Raw genomic sequence first — 16,543 nt, 5'->3', positions numbered from 1 at the left:
TTCCAGGTCTTGAATAGCAGCAAACTTGAAGATTCCACATATCCAGGTGTTCTTTTCCTTGACTTTGACATTGATATAGTGTCCATGTGGTCAAATAAAGCAACATCACCCTACCTTTAAAGGGTATACCAGAATCATCCCAGTGAATTCCATAGTAGAAACATGTTAACTACGTTGCACTCCTCTACGTTTTAGCACACTTCACATCCTTGAAAGACCTTGTGATGCAACACTTCCTGAAAAAGTCTCTGTTACACTGGCATATTCTGTCTATGCTATGAATGCAACATCTTTAAATATGAACTGTCTGTACTCACGATCACAGAAACCATGAGTATGCACAATGATATTGGCACTTTGGGATGCCAATGTGAAATGCTCTGGGTATGGCACAGCACTTGTTCATTTATACATCTCATTGCACATCAGTATAGAACTTTTAAGTGTTACAGGGTTTAGGTTAGCATCTCACTTTTGTAGATCAGAAATGGAGAAAGGAGGAGTTGCCACATTCATCAGGAACTGTCATAAATTTAAGAACATAGACATTCATAAATTTTGCCTAGAACAGCATATGGAAGCATGTGCAACAGAATTAGATTTTCACAAAAAATCTTTCATAATATTAAGTGTATATCGAGCACCTGCAGGTAACTTTAATCTGTTTGTAAACCACCTTGAAGCTGTACTGGCCCATTTAATAACCAAAAACAAAGAAATAGTGGTTGCTGGTGATTTCAATGTAGATTTCCTTAAAGACTCTCCGAATAAGAACTTATTTGAGTTAGTAACACTATCATTCAACTTAATTCCCACAGTAAAGTTCCCCACTAGGATATCCACTTGCTCACAAACAGCCATTGATAATATCTTTATAGAAAAGTCCAATGAACAAAATTATATTACAAAACCAATAGCCAATGGCCTCTCAGACCATGACATGCAGTTCCTTCTGTTAAATGTTAATACTGAACAGGATATAAAATCTGTTAAATCTGAGCTCAAGAGGGTAATCAGTAAGCCAAAAATTGATTATTTTAGGACACTCCTCAGAGACATTCACTGGACTGATGTTTACAGTGCTCAAGGCATGAATGAAAAATATAACATTTTTGCTAATAAAGTGCTTACCTTATTTGAACACTGCTTTCCCCCAAAACTTACCAAGGTTAGAGGAAAATCTACAAAGAAGCCATGGATTACTCGAGGAATAAGGGTATCTTGTAAAACAAAAAGAAAACTGTATCTGTCAATCCGAAACATTTCCAATGTTGATGCTATAGCACATTATAAGAAATACTGCAAAATATTAAAGACTGTAATATGGATGTCAAAGCAAATATATTACAAGGAAAAGATAGTCATATCAGATAACAAAATAAAGACAATATGGGATATAGTGAAGGAGGAGACTGGTAGGACCAGACATGAAGAGGAACAAATAGCATTAAGAGTAAATGATACACTGGTGACAGATGTGTATAGTGTTGCAGAACTTTTTAACAAACATTTTATAACTGTTACTGAAAAGATGGGGTTGTCAGGTTCGGTAGATGCTGCTATGGATTACCTTAGACCAGACATTTCAAGTAATTTCCATAATATGAATTTGACCCTCACTACCCCAACAGAAATAATGTCCATCATAAAATCTTTAAAATCAAAAACATCTAGTGGGTATGATGAAATATCAACAAAGTTAATTAAAGAATGTGATTCTGAGCTAAGTAACATATTAAGCTATCTGTGTAACCAGTCGTTTATCAGTGGAATATTTCCTGAATGGCTGAAATATGCTGAAGTTAAGCCACTGTTTAAGAAAGGAGATAAAGAAATAGCATCAAATTTCCGTCCAATTTCACTGTTACCAGCATTCTCAAAAATTTTCGAAAAAGTAATGTACCGTCGTCTTTATAACCATCTTATCTCAAATAACATACTGTCAAAGTCACAGTTTGGATTTCTAAAAGGTTCTGATATTGAGAAGGCTATCTTCACTTACAGTGAAAATGTGCTTAATTCATTAGACAAAAAATTGCAGGCAACTGGTATATTTTGTGATCTATCAAAGGCATTTGACTGTGTAAATCACAATATTCTTTTAAGTAAACTAGAATATTATAGTGTAACAGGAAATGCTGCAAAATGGTTCAAATCTTATATCTCTGGCAGGAAACAAAGGGTGTTATTAGGAAAGAGCTTGATACATGTCTATCAGGCATCATCCAACTGGGAACTAATTACATGTGGGGTCCCACAAGGTTCCATTTTGGGGCCCTTACTTTTTCTTGTGTATATCAATGACCTTTCATCAGTAACATTACCAGATGCCAAGTTTGTTTTGTTTGCCGATGATACAAACATTGCAATAAATAGCAAATCAAGTGTAGTCTTAGAAAGATCAGCCAATAAAATATTTGTGGACATTAATCACTGGTTCCTAGCCAATTCTTTGTCACTAAACTTTGAAAAAACACACTACATGCAGTTCAGAACTTGTAAGGGGTGTCCCAAGAGTATATGTCTAACATATGATGACAAGAAGATAGAAGAAGTGGGCAGTGTTAAATTCTTGGGATTACAGCTTGATAATAAATTCAATTGGGAGGAGCACACCACAGAACTGCTGAAGCGTCTTAACAAATCTCTGTTTGCAATGCGAATTTTGTCAGACGTAGGGGATATAAAAATGAAAAAGCTGGCATACTATGCTTACTTTCATTCCATAATGTCATATGGGATTATTTTTTGGGGTAATTCATCAAGCCAAGCTAAAGTTTTCCGGGCACAAAAACGTGCAGTAAGAATTGTATGTGGTGTGAACTCAAGAACATCCTGCAGAAGCCTGTTTAGGGAACTAGGGATACTAACTACAGCTTCCCAGTATATTTATTCCTTAATGAAATTTGTCATTAAAAATATATCACTTTTTCAAACCAACAGCTCAATTCATGGAATCAATACTAGAAATAAGAATAATCTTCACAAGAATTTAAAGTCACTTAGTCTTGTACAAAAAGGTGTGCATTATTCAGGAACACACATTTTCAATAACTTGCCAGCAGCCATAAAAAGCTTAACAACCAATGAAATTCAGTTTAAGAGAAGCCTAAAGGATTTATTGGTGGCCAACTCCTTCTACTCCATTGATGAATTTCTTAGTAAAACCAACTGATTTGTATATAAGTACAACATAACTTCTGCACAATTTCAGTGCAGTAATGTGTTCACTGAAAATTTGTGTGTGTGTGTGTGTGTGTGTGTGTGTGTGTGTGTGTGTGTGTGTGTGTAAGTATAATCTAACTTCTGCACCATTTCAGTGCAGTAATGTGTTCATTGTAAATAAGTATTACAGTAGTTGTATTACATGTTTATTACCTTATAAATAAATAAAAAACGTTTTTTATTTTAAATTCAGTGCATTAGTATTTGTAAAATGACTCTTAGTGTTCATTAAAAATGACGATCATTCCACTTGGGACCTGTGGAATGGTACATTAGCTTATTTGTTTTAGTTGTAAATATTTGTCATGTATTGTTGTTTTTCTGACATGTTCCACATCCAGGAGGACCTCCTCACTACGGATCAATTGGAATGAAAGTAAATCTAATCTAATCTAATCTAAGTGAATGGGCAATAGTTGACAACATGGTCATGTAGAACTACAGCATACACTGCAGTGTGTTCAGGGAAATTTGCTAAAGATTCAAATTCATTTGTAGGTCCACATTTAATTATCTCTTCTGTTTTGAGCAGTGTATTATGAAAATTGGTGCCTGCTCCTTGAATTTTTGTGGGCTTAGTAGACATCCTTCCTCTTCATAGTAAGTAGCACAGAATCTTGCATGCCTGTCAAATGCTATACTGTATACATTTTCATTCCATTGCAGTTGAAAATTATCAGTAGAATTTTGGAATCATTTGCTATATTTCCTCTTCTATTGGACTGAAATGCACCTATAATGAATGTGAGCATCCCCAAATGAACAGAGGTTTTAATAGCCCATGTTTATCTGCTTGCAGTCAGTAGGACAGGGTATTTAAAAGATCCCATGAACAGACAGTTGAACTTGTAAAAGCTTCAAATGCTGCTCATTCAATACAGTGATGTGTGGCATTTTCCACATTATTTTACTGATTGTGATCTTGTTCTCCTCTTGAGCTCCTTGAATGTTTGAGTTGTTATTCTTTGCACTCCGTAGCAGAATAAGTTCCTGTTTAGCATTCATAACAATAAACTGCATGTCTTCAAAGTATCCCATAAACAGTTGTAGAGGCAGTAAATCTCTTGTAATCTTCCACTGTTCTAACCACTAGCTTGTCTATGAAGCATCCAGCACTTTCTGAATTGTTCAAATCCAAGAGAGAAGCAGACACATTTTAAGAGCTGATGCTATGTCTACATTGCATGTACAGTCAATCCCAACCCTGTTAAGTTTGTATCGCATCTCATAAAACAGGAACACTAAAGCATTACATGTAAGGTTCAATGCCACGGTATCAGTACAACCTTTTCATAAATGATAACACGAGATATATGAAACTTTAGCATGGAGGGTTAAATCTTCTTGGTGTTGAACGACAGTCCTAATTTCATCATTCTTGTTAAATGTGATTCAAGCATAAGGTTTATGTGAGAAGTGTTCGTGGCATGTAATACGCTTGTCGTATTCTTCCAGGTTAATTACATCAAACAATGTTGCTGTGACGTCTCAGACCTACTGACTTGCAAGTATTATTTCCTTGATGTTCTGTTGCGAAGTGCCACATAGAGAGTTGACAATACATGGATGCTAGGGAGCTGGAGGCTGTTGTGAGTCCTGGCTGGTTGAACCACCACTTCCAATTCTAACAAGTTGAAGATTGTCATTGTCACTTCTACCTTCGACTTCTACCTTCTGGCTGACTGAAGGTCATCATTATTGCTTTCGGTCCTGACTTTGGGTCTCTGCATGTTCAGGGTCACTGCTTGTTCTGCTTTAGATGCAGCAATACAATGATTTCCTCACCATGAAAATCGACAAGTTGATTATCCTGGTCCACAATATGTAGCTTCAGATAGTCCAGTGTCTGAACTGTTACTGGGAGGTAAATAGCATAGTAGGGGTCTCAACGACCTTATATCCTGTTCCCACTGATGGAAAGAATTCATAAATTGTAAATAAATCTATTATTGAGATAAGAGGTTTTTGCGATTTTGCACTGGGCACAGATTGTGTTAACAGGAAGTTCATCCACTGACTGGCCAGATCTGTAGAATTTATTAGGATTCTTCTTCAAAACCCGTCCTTTTGTGAAACCCAGTAGCCGTCCTATTGAAACTTTCTGATTAAAATCAATTGTTGCACTCATTGTCTTTATTTCAGATTCAAGTTTATTGATGTTTGCACATAGCACAATCCTTTTTGCAGACTGTTTTAAAACGTCATTTACATCGTCAGTATCATATGCACCATGCTCTATCTCCACAATTCTTTTCTGCCATTAATTTTCAGATGAAGTTTATTGTTAGCCTCTGTGATATTCCGAATGCTGTTGTATGTCCCCAGTCCAGTACTCCACTATCTACTGCTTAAATCAATCAGTGGGAAGTAATTTGCACATAATATGTGATTGTCAGTGATAATCATTCTTTTAAAGTCAGAGTGCATCTGAACCTCTATTGACATGTGGATGCTTAATGCACCTACTTATATATGCTTTTTCATAAACATCGGAAGGAACATGATGCACAGAAGTCCACATGGGTAAATATTGAAGTCTTGGTAGTGATGAAAATTGTAGAACACATGTATTCTGTTTGTGAAGTATCATTGTAACTCTTCTGGTGTCTGCAGGCCGCCAAATGAGTTGGAATAGTAGATGTAGTTCATATTTTTTGTAACATACGCCACCCATTGGGTTCCTGGTCCCCTGGCAACATCTCAATTCACAGTTCCACATTCTCTGGCTTTCCACATAGTCTTCGGTAATGTATCGTGCATAAACACACTACAGAATCTTGGAATGCTGAATTTTTCTAGTTCTGTGCATTCTTGACTGTTCTAATAATAGCTGCAGTACCACCACTCAGTGACCCCATCGCTAAGAGACCTGTAAGGGCAGGAATGACGAAGGGGATAATTCCACCTGATGTCTTGGATATCGGCAGAACCCTGGATGCTTTAACGGGTCATTTATGCTTCAGGGTGCTTTTAGCTGCATACATCACTGTCCTATGAGATTTTTATGTTTTGCATATGCAGTGTCATAATCCAAACTTACCTTGTGAAGCATGTTAATCCCCTAATCACCAAACTTTTTGAAGCTTTGTATTAGGTCCACAGTAATTATATCCTAGAATGTGCCATTCGACTGGAGAATATCACCACTTCTTGTAATGTATCTCATACTGTGCATGTTATGCTACTGTGCTAGTTGTGCTCTTTGCACCTAATTATGTAGCAAATCATTAGCATCAGTCCAGCTGTTTTGTGTTGCAAGGAAACCAAGCCATTAAGCAGTGTTCTATTCCTTTGACATCTTATGATGCACTCTATGAGAAACACAAGTAGTTCTGAGCTCTTTTGCAATTTCTCTGTGTAAACATGCCCTGAAATTTCAGTGCTACTGCTATCCTTTAAGATGTAAGTTCTGGGATTTGTTCACTATATCCTGGAAACAGTGAATATCTCATTTGACCAGTTTAGGAGGTATGACTTCTCAAATTATGTCTTATGTTTTTAGATATGCACCACATCATTCACTTTAAATTTCTGTTTCGCGGGTCCAACATTTTAATACTATACTATACCGGATCCATGAGTGCATTATTATGAACACTGATTGCTGTCGTTTTCATTTTGCTATGTTTGGTTTGTTTCTTCTTTTAAATTTATTGGCTGCATGCCCAACATGTATGGTTTTTCACCACTCACACTGAACGTTTTGTCTGTTCTCGCATTGCTGTGGTGGTTAATGAAATCAGCAATGCCATCATTGTTGTATAATTTCTTTGAGAGATCAAGGAACTAGTTTAAAGGTTTCTCTCAGAGTCTGCTCTAAATTCAGATGTCCTAACCTTAGCAGTTATAACTTCTCTCAAGAAGCCTCCACGACACCATGATCTTATGCTTAGTGGACATCTTGTTATATACTAAATAGACTCCTTTGCAGGGTGCAGTCTATCAACCTTTTTAATTATATTATGAGAACGAAAGTTGTTATTCACCATGTAGCAGAGATGCTGAGTCGCAGATAGGCACAACAAAAGGATTTTCATACTTAAAGCTTTCGGTCAACAGCCTTTGTCAACAACATACACATATACGCACACACACGACTGCAGTCACAGACAACTGAAACCACACTGTGAGCAGCAGCACCAGTGCATTACGGTAGTGGTGACTGGATGTGGGAAAGGGGGAGGCTGGGGAGGAGAGGGGGAGGGATAGTACGAGGGCTATCCACAAAGTACATTATGTTTTGGAATTAAAAATAAATAAAGTATTGGAATTTTTTTTATTATATACAGATGAAAGCCACACTTAAATGCTACTTTTCTACATAGTTGCCATTTAAATTAAGGCACTTATCGTAGCAATGGACGAGCTTGGAAATTCCTTCATCGTAAAATTCAGCCACCTGCGCCTTCAACCACGTGGTTACCTCTTCTTGAAGCTGTGCGTAGTCATCAAAATGCTGCATACCCAACCACTTCTTCATTGCTGGGAATAAGTGGAAGTCACTCGGTGCCAGGTCAGGACTGTATGGCAGATGAGGAAACAACTCCCACTTAAAAGATTCGAGAACTTCATGAGTGGCATTTGCCATGTGGGCCCAGGCGTTGTCGTGAATCAGCAAGATCTTTGAGCCCAACTTTCCCCTGCGCTTGTTTTGTATTGCTCTTCTGAGGTTGTGCAGAGTTTGGCAATACCTTTGAGAGTTTGTTGTAGTGCCTCTTTCCAGGAAATCCACAAAAATCACACCATTTCTGTCCCAAAAAACAGTCGCCATCACCTTCCTTGCCGACATTGTCTGCATGCATTTCTTGGGCTTTTGGGGGGAATGTGTGTGCCCCCACTGCATTGACTGCAATTTTGTCTCGCAGTTCACATGCTTAACCCACGTTTCGTCACCAGTAACGATGCGATCGAGTAATGAGTCACCATATTTCTCGTAAGCGTCCAAAAACGTTAACGCTGCAGCCATTCGCTGATTTTTGTGAATCTCTGTCAAGATTTTTGGTATCCATCTTGCACAAAACTTGTGGTAATCAAGCTTTTCGGTAATGATTTCGTGCAACAAACTTCGTGAAATTTGTGGAAAACTCATAGAGAGTTCTGTTATTGTGAAATTACAGTTTTCACGGACCGCAGCATCGACTTTTTCGACAAGTTCGGCAGTCACTATGCTGGGTCTTCCACTTCGCTCTTCGTCGTGAATGTTAGTTCAGCCATTTTTTAATTTCATGACCCATTGACGCACTCCACCTTAAGTGTCCCCATACACTTCACAAAGCTGCCGATAGATTTCTATTGGTGTACAGTTTTTTGCAGTCAGAAACCTTATTACAGCACGCACTTCACACTTCACGGCATTTTCAATTAACGCTGACATTTCAAACTGTCACAGTAACTCAACGGAGTACAGCACGAACCTCTCACTAGCATGGCAGGATGCCGGCTGAGCGGCGGAATGCCATGACACCAAGATGGCCGCACTAGCCCTGCCCCTAACGGACACAAATGAAAACGTAATGTAGTTTGTGGATATCCCTCGTATGATGGGGATGGTGGACAGTGAAGCGCTGCAGGTCGGGCTGCAGGCAGGGGAGATGTGGGGAGGGGGGGAGGGGAAGTAGTGGAAAAGGAGGGAAGTAGATAGAAATAAACAAAAAAATAAAACAGATGAATGAAAAAGACTAGGTGTGGTGGTGGAATGATGGCTGTGTAGTGCTGGAATGGGAACAGGGGAGTGGCTCGATGGGTGAGGACAGCGACTAACAAAGGTTGAGGCCAGGAGGGTTATGGGAACATAGGTTGCATTGCAGGGAAAGTTCCCACCTGCACAATTCAGAAAAGTTAGTGTTAGCGGGAAGGATCCGTATGGCGCAGGCTGTGAAGCAGTCATTGAAATGAAGGATATCGTGTTTGGCAGCATGCTCAGCAACAGGGTGATCCACTAGCTTCTTGGCCACAGTTTGTTGCTGGCCGTTCATGTGGACAGACAGCTTGTCGATTGTCATACCTACATAGAATGCAACACAGTGATTGCAGCTTACCTTGTAAATCACATGACTGGCTTCACAGGTAGTCCTGCCTCTGATGGGATAGATGATGTGAGTGGGACTGGAGTAGATGGTGGTAGGAGGATGTATGGGACAGGTCTTGCATCTAGGTCTATTACAGGGGTATGAGCCAAGAGGTAAGAGATTGGGAGCACAGGTTCTGTAACGATGGACAAGTATATTGTGTAGGTTCGGTGGACGGCAGAATAACACTGTAGGAGGGGTGGGAAGGACAGTGGGCATGACGTTTCTCATTTCAGGACATGACGAGAGGTAATCAAAATCGTGGTGGACAATGTAACTCAGTTGCCCCAGTCCCGGAGGTACTTAGTTACGAGGGGAATGCTCCTCTGTGGCCAGACAGTGGGGCTTTGGGAGGTGGTGGGAGACTGGAAAGGTAAGGCACAGGAGATTTGTTTTTGTACAAAGTTGGGAGGATAATTACGGTCAGTGACGGCTTCAGTGAGACCTATCGGTTTAATTCGAGAGGGACTGCTCGCTCGTCACAACAGATGCGATGACCATGGGTGGCTAGGCTCCACAGAAGTGGCTTCTTGGTATGGAACAGATGACAGGTGTCGCTGTGGAGGTATTGCTGGTGGTTAGTAGGTTTGATATGGACGGAGGTATTGATGTAGTCATCTTTGAGGTGGAGGTCAACATCTAGGAAGGTGGCTTGTTGGGTTGAATAGGATCAGGTGAAGCAAATGGGGGAGAACTTGTTGAGGTTCTGGAGGAATGCAGATAGGGTGTCCTCACTTTCAATCCAGATCAAAGATGTCATCAGTGAATCTGAACCAGGTGAGGGGTTTAGGATTCTGGGTGTTTAGGAAGGATTCCTCTAAACTGCCCATGAATAGGTTGGCATAAGATGGTGACATGCAGGTGCCCATAGCCGTACCCTGTATTTGTTTTAGGTAATGCCTTCAAACGAGAAGTAATTGTGCGTGAGAATGTAATTGGTCATTGGGAGTAGGAAGGAAGTTGATGGTTTAAAATTCATTGGGCATTGGGAAAGGTAGTGTCCAGTAGCACTAAGGCCACGAACATTAGGAGTGTTAGTGTTCAGGGAGGTGGCATCAATAGTGATGAGTAGGGCATCATGTGGTAAAGAGACAGGAACTGTAGACAGTAGGTGGAGGAAATGGTTGGCATCTTTTATTTAGGAGTTAGGTTCCGGGTAATAGGATGAAGGTGTTGGTCTATGAGAGCAGAGATTCTCTCAGTGGAGGCACAGTAACCAGCCACAATGGGGCGTCCTGGGTGGTTAGGTTCATGGACTTTAGGAAGCATGTAGAAGGTAGAAGAACGGGGAGTGGTAGGAGTGAGTAGAGAGGTGGACTCTGGAGAGAGGTTCTGGGATGGGCCTAAGGATTTGAGTAGTGGCTGCAGATGCTGCTGTATTACTGGAATGGGATCACTGTGGCAAGGTTGGTGGGTGGTAGTGTCTGACAGCTGGTGGGGTTCTTCTGCCTTGTAGTCCTTGTAGTTCAGAACAACAGTGGTGGAGCCTTCATCCGCAGGTAGGATTATGAGGTCGGGATCAGTTTTTAGATGGTGGACTCTGATTTTTTTCTGCGGATGTAAGGTTAGTTTGCATGTTGAGTAATTTGGGGAATGATGGTGAGGCAAGGTTCGAGATTAAGAAATTCTGGAAAGTTAACAGGGGGTGGTTTGGGGGCAGTGTGGGTGGATCATGGTTATATGGAGGACTGAACTGAGTTAGGCAAGGTTCAATACTGGTCTTTGGTTGAGTCTGATTGGTCAGGTTGGTAGCGAAAAAGTGTTTCCACTGTACGGACTGGGAGAAGGAGATAAGGTCTTTAACAAGTCCTGCATGATTGATCTTGGGAGTGGAGCAAAAGGTGAGGCCTTTGAAAACGACTGATGTTTCTGTGGGGCAAAGGATTCTGGAGGAAAGGTTCATGACTGTGTTGCAGGTCTGTTTAGGTTCTGGATTCTGCGTGGTGGTGGAAGGAAGTTTTGGAGGGTGGGGTAAGTGTAGTAGGTCTGTGATACAGGATTTGTCAGCTATGAAGGGGCATAGAGGAGGTTTGGAGATTGTTGTAGAGGTGGTGGACAGTGGCACTCCAAGGCGGGAGTAGGAAGTGAGCAGGATGGATAGTTTTGAGAATCTTGCGGATGGAGAGAATGTACTGCAAGGAGATTTGGGCTTGGTTGATATGGGTTTTGCAAGACTATGTTGGTGAGGGCTAAGGATTGGCAGAATTTGAACAGGTGGAGGTCATTGTGGAAGGAGGGGTGCCAGCCAGTGATAGGTAATTTGACGGTAAGGTCATTAGGGGGGGGATTCCATGTGCCAAGCAACAACACAGGAACAGTATGTGGGACTGGGATCTGGGTATGGATAAGGAGACTTTTCTGTATTAACACAGATGGAAGGAGCAAGGATCCATGGTAGTGAAAAACGCAAAAAATTACGTAAATAATGTAGAGTAACGTCCAAAAAATTTCGCAAAAATATACCTAAATACATGTGGAAATATAGGAAAAGGGTGTAATGGATGCCAACGGGGAAAAAATATGAAATCTGAGAGAGTTGATGATAGCGATATGCAAAAACTCTTTTAAATTGGCGGGAAGTCACAAGGATCAAAGGTGAAATGGCACAGGGAGAGTGATCAATTTGAAAATATAGGATTAATTATATTTGCAGGAGTAATGTGGGACATAAGATACTGCACTAACAATCAGCGTGGTTTTGTGGCCGTTTGTTGTGGACAGCCAAGACAGTTGATACAATGTGGCTCGTAAGTAGAGCATGCAGTGCGGTTTGCAAGGCGACAATATTGTTACATTCCATCCTGGAGTTTCCATTGTTTAACCTTTATTATTAAGTCATTTATGTTCTTTTCAAGTGGAGTAACCATAGCATCTAATTCATGGATCAGTCTTAGAAGGGTTTGGATATACGTCTCTAGATCCTTAACATTATGTTCACGAGACTGAAATTTTCCATCTATGTATAAAAGAATTCTCTGAGTATGTATACCCATCCTTTCAGGTGGAATGCCCAGAATGCGTGCGAACTTGGCTATGGTGCGATGTACAAGGCCTGTCTAGGAAATATCTGACCTTTGGCCAGAAAAAATATTTCGAATACCTGACAGAGTTGGGACCCTAATCCCCTACAAAGTAGACCCCTTGTGCTTGGACACACTTAGCAAATCGATCCTCCCACTGTTGGAAACATCTCTGGAAATCTTCTTTTGGAATAGTGTTCAGCTCCGTCGTCGTGTTCTGCATTATCTCTTCTCTACTCTCAAAACGGGATCCTTTCAGTGGCATCTTCAGTTTTGGAAACAACCAGAAGTTGCAAGAAGCCATGTGTGGAGAGTAAGGGAGGTAATGTACCCACATCTTTCAGAGCTATATTTATAGGAAGATCTGGAAGTTGCATTCAGTTTTCTTGTTTTATTAATAACAAGAAACCTATAATGTGTGTGGTTCCAGCAATCTCCACATATCTTTAAAAATTCATCGAGTGACTTATCAACCCCTACTGGTAAATCTGTTTTAAATTCAAACTGTCTTTTTTGAAGGCTGTAATGGGGTTTGCGTTTCTCTCACCAACTGTTTCTGGAATAATGTCCAACTCAAATAAAATGTCAACACCAATTAAATGACCAAAACAGAAATATTTAGAATTTAATCCTGGTTTTCCACAGTGACATCATCAAACATTAATACGGTATTTAGTTTTACTTTCTCTGGCAGGGGATTTCACTGCTTTTTACAGAATGTCAACTAGGTTAACACCATTGACACCTTGCAGTATCCTTGCAGTCACTGGTACTTGCAGTTTTGAAAATACACACATATGTTAAAAGCAGACTTCATCAGGGTGTGTTAGCAGTGATGAGAGAATATTTGTCTTGCTTCAGCTTGAAGGATATACAGTTATCACCCATATATTATTGGGTAAGAGAAACCCATTCTTTTTCTTCTGGTCTTCTTCCACACCATCAGAGGACCAGTCACTTACAACAAAGACTTTGTGTTGATGATGCTTCACCCACCCTGCCGTGATAGTGACTTCATCAGGTTTTGGTGTGCAGTGAACTTTATTCGTCGGTGCATTGCAGTGCTGTTCATTCTCCATCTCTTGGGCGAGGATGCATTCCTGGGTGAAGTTTCCGCCATGCACTATGCAGTGTCACATTCTGCGCCAATGACATCCATGGACTCGTTTGCACCTAATATCCAGCACGGTAGCCAGTATGTTGTGGTGGGGCCGCCATGTACCCTGTTGGCTGTAACCCCCTGACAACATAGGGATTGCTCTGCTGATGCCTATACCCTTAACTCCCCACGTATGCCAAGGAGTAGATGCCTTTCTGCCTGGGCCATGGGGATTAGCGGCAATGGCCATCCTGCCAGGTGGCCCTTGCTGCAGCTGGGTGGCGCCCGTGAGGAGGCCCTTGTTCAGAGTGGGTGGCATCAGGGCGGATGACATGCAATGAAGCATGGTACATCATCTCTTGCTGGTGTTCCAACGCCAGCAGTCTCTAAGCGGTGGAGGTCTACCTTTAATGCTAAGAAATATGACCCCCAATCGTTCCCCTTCCTGGTCACACCATAGGAGGAATGCCGGGCTAAGGATGGCAGTGAATCTTATTCTCCCTGGTACCTGGTATGTACGAGCACCATTCCCCTTGCTTGTTGGACTGTAGGATTCTACAGAAGGAAAGGAAAATAATGGAATACAAGACCCTGGACCGACTGACCTACACTGAGGCTAAAAGGAAATTTGAAAGGCTCCATCCCGTGCACATGACAACATCTTATGCTGCCACTTTCACTACTGTTACAGCCCCATCCGTTGCACCAATTCCAGTCAGCTCTCAGAGCTGTAAGACTACACTTGCCCCCCTTGATGGTGGGGGCACTTCCCTCCCTGTTGCTCCCGCACCACCTACCTCGGGAGCATCACCCCCGCAACCATCGGGGACATCAGTCGCCACTTCTAAGCTGGAGGAGCGTAAGTCTTTTTCGGCTTCTCTCGCTCGGAAGGGCTCACTTGGGTCATCCCTTCCCAGGTTCCTACCAGTGGCAAAGCGGACACCCGCCAGTGGCTGAAGTAGCCACAGGTAGCTGGTCGTAGGGCTTCGCGGTCCTCCTCAGTCCCGGAGACCGAATCAAAGAAGCCCTCCCAGCTAGAGCAACCCAAGGAACAGCACAAGAAATCGAAACCGAAGACCCCCAAGAAAAAAGGAAATTGCGGTGGTACTCATACCACCACTACCTACAAACTGAGTCTGGGGATGAGGTGGAGATTCTGGCATCCGCTGAGGACCTAGATCGTGTTGGACCCTCAGACACAATAGATATGGACTGCTCTGGCAATACCTTGGTGGCAGCAGGTGACCCTGTGGTGTAAATCGCCTCATTGAGTGTTCAGTGCCATCCCAACCCCGTGATCATATTATCCTCCAGTAGAATTGTGGCGGTTTTTTCCACCATCTTGCTGAGGTCCAACAACTTATCAGCCTTCACCCTTTCTTCAGCATTGCTGACCAGAAAACTTGGTTTCTGGCAATGCGAACCCCTGCCCTTGGTAGCTGTTGGGGTTATTATAAGAATCGGGCAGCTTATGTGAGGATATCTGGTGGAGCTTGTGTCTACATCCTTAACTCTCTTTACAGTGAGTGTGTACCTCTTCAAACACTTTTAGAGGCTGTTGCTGTTCCAGGTGTGGACACCTCAGGCTGTTAAGTGTCTGCAGTATTTGTCTCCCACTCGATGGTGATGTCCCACAGCATATATTGGCTGTGCTGATATCCCATCTATCACCACCTTTTCTCTTACTGGGCGATTTAAACGGCCATAATCCTTTGTGGGGGGGGATTGGTGGCAACAGGCCGAGGCACTGTCGTTGAGCAAGTATTGGCACAGCTCGATCTTTCTCTCTTAAATAATGGTGCCTCCACAAATTTCAGTGTGGCGCATGGCACTTACTCAGCTATCGTCCTTTTGGTCTGCAGCCCTAGCTTTCTACTGTTTGTTGAATGGAGTGTGCATGATGACTTGTGCGGTAGTGACCACTTTCCAATCTTTCTGTCACTGTCAGAGCGTCACTCTTCTGGGCACCTCCCCAGATGGCTGACTGGGACTCGTTTGCCTCCATTGTCACTATTGAGCCTGTTTCTCATGTCTCCATTGATGTGGTGATTCATACGATAACCACTGGGCATCGTTTCTGCAGCAGAATCTGCAATTCCCTATTCTTCCGGCTCCCCTCAGCAGAGGACAGTGCCTTGGTGGTCACCAGAGATTGCTGAGGCGATTAGAGATCGCAGGCAGATCTCCAACATCATAAGTGGCACCCACCACTCTTAACACCTCCATACCTTTAAGCGGCTCCATGCCCGAGCCCAACGCCTTATTCGCCGACAGAAGCAGGAGTGCTGGGAAAGGTATGTCTCCACCATTGGCATCCATATCTCTCCATTACATGTTTGGACCAAGATTAGGTGACTCTATGGATATCAGACCCCCCGACAGCGTACCTGGGCTTTCCCTGAATGGAGCAATCTGTACTGAATCTTCAGACACGATTGCAGAACTCTAACAGAGCATTATGCTCAGAGTTCCGCTACTACGAATTACCCGCTGGCCTTCTGCTCCCTGAAAGAGCGGTTGGAACATCGGAGCCTTTCATTCCATATGCACCACCCTGAATAAAATAATGCTCCATTCAGTGAGTGGGAATTCCAAAGTGCTCTAGCTGCTTGCCCTGATATGGCTCCCAGGCCAGATTGCATCCACTATCAGATGCTCAAACACGTCTCGGTGGACTGCCATCGACACCACCTCGACCTTTTCAACCGTATCTGGGATGAGGGTGAGTTCCCATCACAATGGCAGGGAAGCATCATCATACCAGTGTTGAAACCTTGCAAGAACCCACTGGAGGTGGACAGCTACTGCCCCATTAACCTCACCAATGTTCTGCTCGAACACATGGTGAGCCGGAGGTTGAGTTGGCTACTTCAGTCTCGGGGCCTTCTAGCTTCATCTCAGGGTGGGTTCCATAAGGGCCGCTCTGCCACCAATAATCTGGTCTGCCTGGAGTCTGCCATCCGTATGGCATTTACCCACCGTCAGCATCTGGTTGCCGTCTTTTTTGACATGCGGTGGGATCTGAGAGGCCCACTCCCGACTTTTATTCAAAATTTTCTGTCACTTCGTTCCTTCCATGTGCAAGTTTGGTCCTCCCATAGTTCCTCCCGAGTCCAGGAAATGGGGTCCCG

Source organism: Schistocerca piceifrons, chromosome 6, assembly GCF_021461385.2.
Source record: "Schistocerca piceifrons isolate TAMUIC-IGC-003096 chromosome 6, iqSchPice1.1, whole genome shotgun sequence".
Classification (NCBI taxonomy): domain Eukaryota; kingdom Metazoa; phylum Arthropoda; class Insecta; order Orthoptera; family Acrididae; genus Schistocerca; species Schistocerca piceifrons.
Note: the sequence above shows the minus strand (reverse complement) of the source record.